Source organism: Humulus lupulus, chromosome X (genome assembly GCF_963169125.1).
Source record: "Humulus lupulus chromosome X, drHumLupu1.1, whole genome shotgun sequence".
Lineage (NCBI taxonomy): Eukaryota > Viridiplantae > Streptophyta > Magnoliopsida > Rosales > Cannabaceae > Humulus > Humulus lupulus.
Genome location: NC_084802.1, coordinates 116,516,129 through 116,524,155, shown reverse-complemented (window position 1 = coordinate 116,524,155; position 8,027 = coordinate 116,516,129).

Sequence of the window (8,027 nt, the reverse complement as noted above, 5' to 3'; positions counted from 1 at the left end):
GCAAAGGAAGACGAGGAGCTCAAGGCGGGAATTGAGTCGTCTTCCATGCCTCAAGGTAAATCTCCGATCATACTTCATTATTCTAGGTGTGTATGGTAGGTAACTAGTCTTGAACATTCATCCTTTTCCCCCTCCCTTCTTGAATGCAGCCAAGTCTTGGGGCGTCACTGGTCTGAGGAGGAGTACCAAGACTACCTGGACCTCATCGACGTGTTTCTTCGCAACCCAAGGAGGAAGAGGCACCCTCAAGGCTTCGTGCCTCTTGACAAGGCGACGACCATGCACACCTCTTGGTTTGTCAGTACGAGACCAACCTAACGCAAGAGATGGGTTGACTCATACATGAATTTGCTCATTCTGTCCTCCACTCCGAGGAGCCTGATCGAAGTGGGCCAAAGGAACCCGTCGTCCCTCCTCGCCGTGAAGAGTTGGAACCTCTCCTTGTGGGGAGAATAGGAGATAGGTCCTACCACTCGGCACAGAGCTCATGAAGGGACTAGCGGCATCCCTATGCGAGATGCCCATCAGCAGCTTTGCCCGTTGCGGCAGCGACAATGAAGTTGCGCTAGTGGCTACTAGCCGTCACTCTTCCACGAGGGTAAGTCTCCTAATTTCTGCCTACGTTCAGTGTATATTTCTGTCTTTTTGGCTGACTTCATATTCTGATTTTACAGATTGCGGCCCTCAATCAAGGACTTGAGGACCTTGTGCTGACGCGGTCCCTTGAGCTGAAGAAGACTTAGGAGGGGCTAGCCCGAGCTCAGGCCCAGGTAGAACTTTCTCGGCTCTAGGAGACTGCAGACCCTTTGGAGGAACATTCTCAACTTCAAAAAGAAGTGGAGGAGATGAGGGCCCGTGTCCGTGAGGTGGAGGACCTACTAGTCACCGAGCGGTCAAAGCTGTCCACTTTGGAGGAAGCATCATCCAAGTTACTTGAAGACCCTGCAAGCCGCACCCGGACCGTGGAAGAGAAGCTAGCCAAAGTCTGCGAAGAGCTCTGGTTCAGCCGGGTGGAGTCTCTAGCCCGTGCCGATGAGCTAGAGAAAGCCAGGAGAACCACCAAAGAACTTGCCAAAGATCTCGATGTGATGGCCGAGGAAATGCTCTTCGTTGCGTGGCAGAGAAATAGAGATATGGATCTCTCATTCACAGAGGATTCCGACATGAGGACAAAGTTTGAGGCACATCTCGAGGCAGACACTGCCCATGCAACTCAGAAAAAAGAGGCCTCAGTGGCGGGTCTTGTCCCCGAAACTAACCCGGTGATCGAGCTGGTCGTAGAGGTGCCCCTAGGCGAAGGGCCCCAGTAACTTTGTCTTGTTTATAATTTTTTTAAAAATATGAGTTGGCCTATATTCCATAACTTATTGGGGTATAGACAAACAACGCTCGAGCCCCTGAGCATAGTTGTAACTATTTTTCCATTTAAACTATGCAGTTTGCACTACTTTTAAACTCCTTTGATTCTTTTAGTTCGTCATAACATTGCATTCAAGAAAACAAGAACACTAGGTCCTGCTTTACTTGGTTTGGTTCTATAAATTCAACGTAACCTAGTCGCCGCAAGAATAAGCACTTAAACTGTTTTAAATGTTTGATTTGGTTCTATAAATTCAATGTAACATGACTGCCATGAGAACAAGAACTCAAAACCATTTTGACTATTTGATTTGGTTTTGTAAATTCAACGTAACATGACTGCCACGAGAACAGGAATTCAAAACCATTTTGACTATTTGATTTGGTTCTGTAAATTCAACGTAACATTACTGCCATGAGAACAAGAACTCAAACCGTTTTAAATGTTTGATTTCTAGCATTTAGTGTCTCTTGTAGGCTCGCAGTCCTAGAAGTAACTTTAACGCGAAATCTAGCATTAATCTAACACAGCTCAGCGTCCTCAAGTTCCTACTACTCGAGATGGAGCTGACCTTTTGTGCTTAAACCTTTAGATGTTTAGTGTTTTCCCAGGCTCGGAGTCCTCAAATTAACTTGTCATCCTCGTGTGTCTCTGCAGTCCAAAGACACAAGCTTCCAAGAATTCTTGCACATCAACTGCCTGCCCCGAGTATGCAATACCCAGAAGGTCAATTAGGGGCTTTAACTTTGCCCCCCTAGTGTATATCTCAGGTCTTCCATTCGCCTTTCAAGATCTTCTCACAACTCCTCGGGCTCGTTATCCTCGAGAGGTGATGTTAATCTGTACTAGCGCTATTAGGGGTTGCTTTTAGGAACTGTTCCTCCAAGTATTTAACTCAGATCTCGACAACATGTCAAGACTGTGAATCGGTCAGGGCTTCCCGAGCGCGATGTCCACGGGAGGTGTCCGAGTACAAATGACTCGGGCATCTGTTCACATCTCGAAGATTAGGATTTGGTTATCACTCCTCGGGTGCATGCTATCCTCGGGAGACAACCTGAATCTCTTATTTGCATTATTGGATTTCTCCAGGTTTTTTAGCTATGGGATCCCCGCGACACTAGGTGTGCTTCACTCGTCGACTAGCCAAGCTCCCCATGTCATGGATTCCTCGACGCTATAATATTGAGGCATTCGAAGGACTTGGGCATAACTCCTCGGGCGCAGTGTCCATGGGAGGTGCCCCAAGTCTACCCCAGGACTGAGTACGGAGTACTCGGTTTTCCGTTCACACCTTGAGATCAAAGACCTAATCAGAGCTCCTCAGGCGCAATGTCCACGGGAGGTGACGTAGGTCCGTTCTCACTCTACTAAGATTCTGTCTAGTTTCTAGGTGCTAAGCCTTATTCTACTTAGAACAAGCTTAGTCTCTTAGGCTAGACTCAATTAGTTTCTTAGATTTTTCTATACTCAGGGTGGCGACACTAGGCTTACTCTACTTGACAAGCTTAGTTTCCTTGGTTGCTCCCTGCAAGTCATGATGCTGCCATAACTCCATGCCCCCAAGTGATCGGAGACTAGTTTGTGTTCACTTGTTCAGGCCAGCGAGCGGGTGCTCATATACAACAATAACAGAATAAAGGAAACTAAGAAATACAAGCAAACAATAAATTTCTTTCTTACCGTTTTTATATACACAGTTTTCATTAAATGTGCCTGAAGGATAGAAGGGGTACTACAGAAATTAACAAAGCTTATTACTCATACTACTGGTAATACCGGCAAAGATTCTCGGCATTCCAGGCATGGGGAATTAACTCCCCACTTAGTCGGGCCAATTTGTATGTCCCCGGACACACAATGCTCTTGACTTGGTATGGGCCATCCCAGTTAGGTCCCAACACTCCTGCACCGGGGTCTTGAGTGGCTAAGAAGACTCTTCACAGCACCAGGTCTTTGACCCCAAACTTTTTGTCCTTCACTTTAGAGTTGAAATACCTAGCTACCTTTTGCTGGCAGGATGCTACTCGAACCTGAGAAGCTTCACGGAGGTCCATGGATTCTCACAGTAAAGCATGGTTCATGGTCAGGTCATACGTATCCTGTCGGTGTGTTTAATTGCTGCTTCAACTGGGAGCATAACCTCATATCCATAGGCCATGGAGAACGACGAGTGGCCGGTGGAAGTCGTTGCAGTGGTGCGATAGCTCCACAATGCCTTAGGCAACTCCTCAGGCCATACTCTTTTTACATGTTCCAGTTTTTTCTTCAAAGTGGACTTGAGTGTCTTATTAACTGCTTCCACTTGGTCGTTTGCCTACGGGTGGGCCACAAAGGATAAGCTCTTGATAATTCCACATCATTGATAGAAGTTCGTGAATACTTCACTATCAAATTGCAACCCATTGTCGGAGACTATCTTCCTCGGGAGCCTGTATGGGCAAACAATGTTTTTAATGACAAAATCCAAGGCCTTTTTATAGGTGATCGTTGCGAGCGGCTCGACTTTGACCCACTTTGTGAAGTAGTCTAAGGCCACTATGACATACTTCACCCCTCCCTTTCTTGTAGGCAAGGACCCGATAAGGTCGATACCCCAGACAACGAAAGGCCATGAACTGGTCATCTGCGTAAGCTCATTTGGAGGTGCTCGGGGGATGTTAGCGAAACACTGACACTTGTCCCACTTCTTAACATAATCCTCCGCATCTCCATTCATGTTGGGCCAAAAGTATCCTTGCCTTAAGATCTTTTTGGAAAGAATTTCCCCCCGGCGTGGTCTTCGCAAAAGCCCTCGTGTACTTCTTAGAGTATCAGATTGGCCTCTTGCTTGGACATACATTGGAGTTAAGGTATAGAATAACCGTAGTTTATTGTCCATGATTATGTACTGAGGTGCTTGATAGCGTAGCTTCCGAGCTGCCTTCTTATCTTGGGGCAGCTCCCCGGAGACAATATATTTTATTATTGGCTCCATCCACCTGTCTTGGGGTTGTATAGCTTCCACCTAATCAGGAGCTGAGATGCTTAGAGTATCCAAGTAGTCAATGGGGACCACATTGATCAACTCAGCGTCTTTGGTGGTGGCCAACTTAGCCAGGGAGACAACATTGGAATTCCGCTCTCGTGACACTTGCTGAATAGTAAATCTTCTGAAGTTATCTAGCATTTCTTGAGCCTTTGCCAGATACGCTGCCATTTTTGTTCCCCGGGCTTGGTACTCTCTGAGTACTTGGTCAACCATGAGTTGAGAATTGCTAAAATTTTTGAGGCCATCAGCCTTGAGCTCAAGTGCTACTCGGACTCCAGCGATTAAGGCTTCGTATTCTGCTTCATTGTTAGAGGCATTGAACCATAAATGGAGTGCGCTGTGCACTCTGTGCCCCTCGGGGGAAACCAAAATGAGTGCAGCTCCGACACCATTCTCATTTGAAGGCCCGTCCACATACAACATCCAGGTTGGTCCGACTACTGGGACATCTTCAGGCTTCTCTTGATTCCCTGTACACTCGGCGATGAAATCGGCCAGCCTGACCTTTTATAGCAGTCCTCGGATGGTAGGTGATGTCGAACTTACTCAACTCCATCGACCATTTCAAGAGTCTTCCCAATGACTTTGGCTTTTGAAGGACTTGCCTAAGGGGATGGTTTGTAAGGACCTTAATTGGATGCGCGTGGAAGTAGGTTCTTAGTTTTCGAGAAGTCACCATGAGGCAAAAAGTTAACTTCTCCATCATCGGGTACCTAGCCTCTGCTCCAAGGAGTCTTTTGCTAATGTAATAGACATGGTGTTGAACATTGACTTCCTCCCGCACCAATGCAGCACTGATAGCATTCTTCGAGACATCCATATAGAGTAGGAAAGGTTCTCCGTCTACTGGCTTGGACAGAATCGGAGGATTTGCCATGTGCACCTTGAGCTGCTAGAATGCCTGTTCACATTCTTCTGACCATTCAATTCTCTGACTTCCTTGGAGCACATTAAAGAAAGGGATGCACTTTTCCGTTGCCTTGGAGACAAAATGACTCAAAGCTGCTATCCTTTCTGTCAGGCTCTGCACGTCTTTATGTTTCTGATGAGCTGACATCTCGATCAGGGCCTTGATCTTCTCGGTGTTTGCCTCAATTTCTCGAGCACGGGCGATGAAACCTAGGAACTTTCCTGAGGCGACATCAAATATGCACTTTTGGGGATTTAACTTCATTCTGAACATGCAGAGCACCGAGAAAACCTCAGCCAAATCGCCCACATGATCGGGAGCTATCCTAGAATTGACCAGCATGTCGTCCACGTAGACTTACATGTTTCACCCCAGTTGGTTTTTGAACATCTGGTTTACCAGTCTCTGGTAGGTGGCACCAACATTCTTTAGTCCAAAAGGCATAACGATGTAATAGTAGACACCCTTATCAGTCTGAAAACTAGTATGCTCTTGGTCCGTGACATGCATAGATATCTGGTTATAGCCCGAGTATGCATCCATGAATGACAACAGAACGTAGCTAGAGGTGGCATCAACTATTTGACCTATCTTAGGAAGCGGGAACCAGTCTTTCGGACTAGCCTTGTTAAGGTCCGAGAAATCGATGCATGTCCTCCAGGTGCCATTTAGCTTTGGCACAAGAACAAGGTTGGATAGCCACCTGGGGTATTGGGCTTCTTGGATAAATTTCTTGGTGAGGAGCTTGTTAACCTTGACCTTTAGAGCCTCTTTCCAAGTTTGATCAAACGTCCTTTGCTTTTGCTGGATGGGAGAAAAGTGGGGATCGACATTCAAGGCGTGGAAAATGATGTTTGGATTAATGCCAGTCATGTCGAAATGCGACCATGCAAACACGTCTTGGTTTTCTCGGAGGAAGTCTACCAATGCTTCTCGGACTTCCGACTTCAAGCTTCCCCCAACTTTTATTTTTCTATTGGGGGTGGAGGTATCAAGAACTACCTCCTCCACCTCCTCTATTGGTTCAACGACCCTCTCCTCTTGAACCCTCGGGTCCAATTCATCGGGCCCGGTCTCCTGGACAGCCTATACCTCAAATGCCTCAGATTGCTTGGGGACTGCTATCTCCACCACCATCACGGGGGTCTTGAGAGACACAATGTAACATTGCCTTGCCTTTTTCTGGTCTCCATGGACTATATCGATCCCTGCCTCCATGGGGAACTTCATGCACATGTGGCAGATGGAAGTGACAACTCCAAATTCTACCAGTGCAGGTCGTCCCAATATGGTGTTATACGTCGAGGAGCAATCTACCACCAAAAAAGTGCAGTATTTGAAAGCTTGGAGAGGGACTTCTCCAAGTGTTACAGGAAGCTTTATTTGCCCCATTGGGATGAGGGATTCTCCCAAGAATCCGTAAAGAGTCGAGGCGCACGAGGACAAATCTGCAGTGGTCAGCCCTATCTTCTTGAAGGCTGACTTAAATAGGATGCTCACCGAACTCCCGTTATCCACCAGAATCTGCGCCACCATTTTGTTGGAGATTTGACTTTCAATTACCAACGGGTCGTGGTGTGGGAAGTGTACTCTCCGAGCATCGTCTTCAGAGAATGTTATGACTTGGTCAGTCATTCGGGGCATTTGGGCAGACAACTAAGCCAAAGTCATCACCTCATTGTCATGGTTTAAAGCTCACGCATACCTGTTCTGCATGCCTAGAGAGGTGCCACCCAGGTAAGGCCCTAAAATGGTTCCCACTCGTCCGTTCATCGGTGGAGGTCCTCGGGCTACTGGATGTTGCGGGGCCACGGGAACAACTGCTGGGATTCGTGGAGCAACGGGTGACACGAACGTTCCTGTTGCGGGGGGTTGTGTCTGACACGCTCCACACATAGCTTATTTTTGGAGATGTCCCAAATTGATGAGGTTTTCAATCTCATCCTTAAGCTAGTGACATTCATTGGTGTGGTGCCCTATGTTGTGTGAAAATGACAAAACTTGCTGGGATCTCGCCTTTCCCTGTCCCTTCGGATTGGTTATGGCTTCCGATAGTGAACATGCTGCTCCGTGGCCACGAAGATATTCTCTCGGGAGTCTACCAAGTTAGTATACTCGAAGTACTGTGAGACATACTTCTCTCCAGAGGTAGTTCCTTGCTCAGCCTGTGCGCTTCCATTTCCCTTGGGCTTCTGGCCCTTGCCCTTGCCCCCGCGTCTACTGCCACCGGGGGTTCGACTGGGTACAACAGACTCGGACGGAGCAACAACTCTGGCACTGAATGTAGGTTGAAAAGTGCTGTATCCAGCGGGTGCTGCTCCATATTCTGTCGGGGCCACGCTGAAGCCAGGAGTCGGCACGACACTCAACCTATGGGCTGGACTCCTCCCAAGCCTGGTTGGACAGGAGCTTAAGGGGAGTACTGGATCCCCGAAGCCACGGAGCCAGATGCAGTCAAAGCGGGGAAGGTGACGAGTCCTCCGAATGCTCCAATCTTGGCATCGTCCCAGTTGATATACTCTTGAGCCCAAAAAATGAATTCGACGAGCCGTCGGCATCCCCTCCGCTAGAGGTCATCCCAAAGCGGGGACCCCGCATGGATGCTAGCCTGCAAGGCCATCAACTACTAGCCATCATCAACCCTCTTGGTTCTCACCGCCTCCTCCTTGAAGTGTTTGATGTATGCCTTGAGGGTCTTGAAGGGCCCTTTTTAATGTTGGCCAATG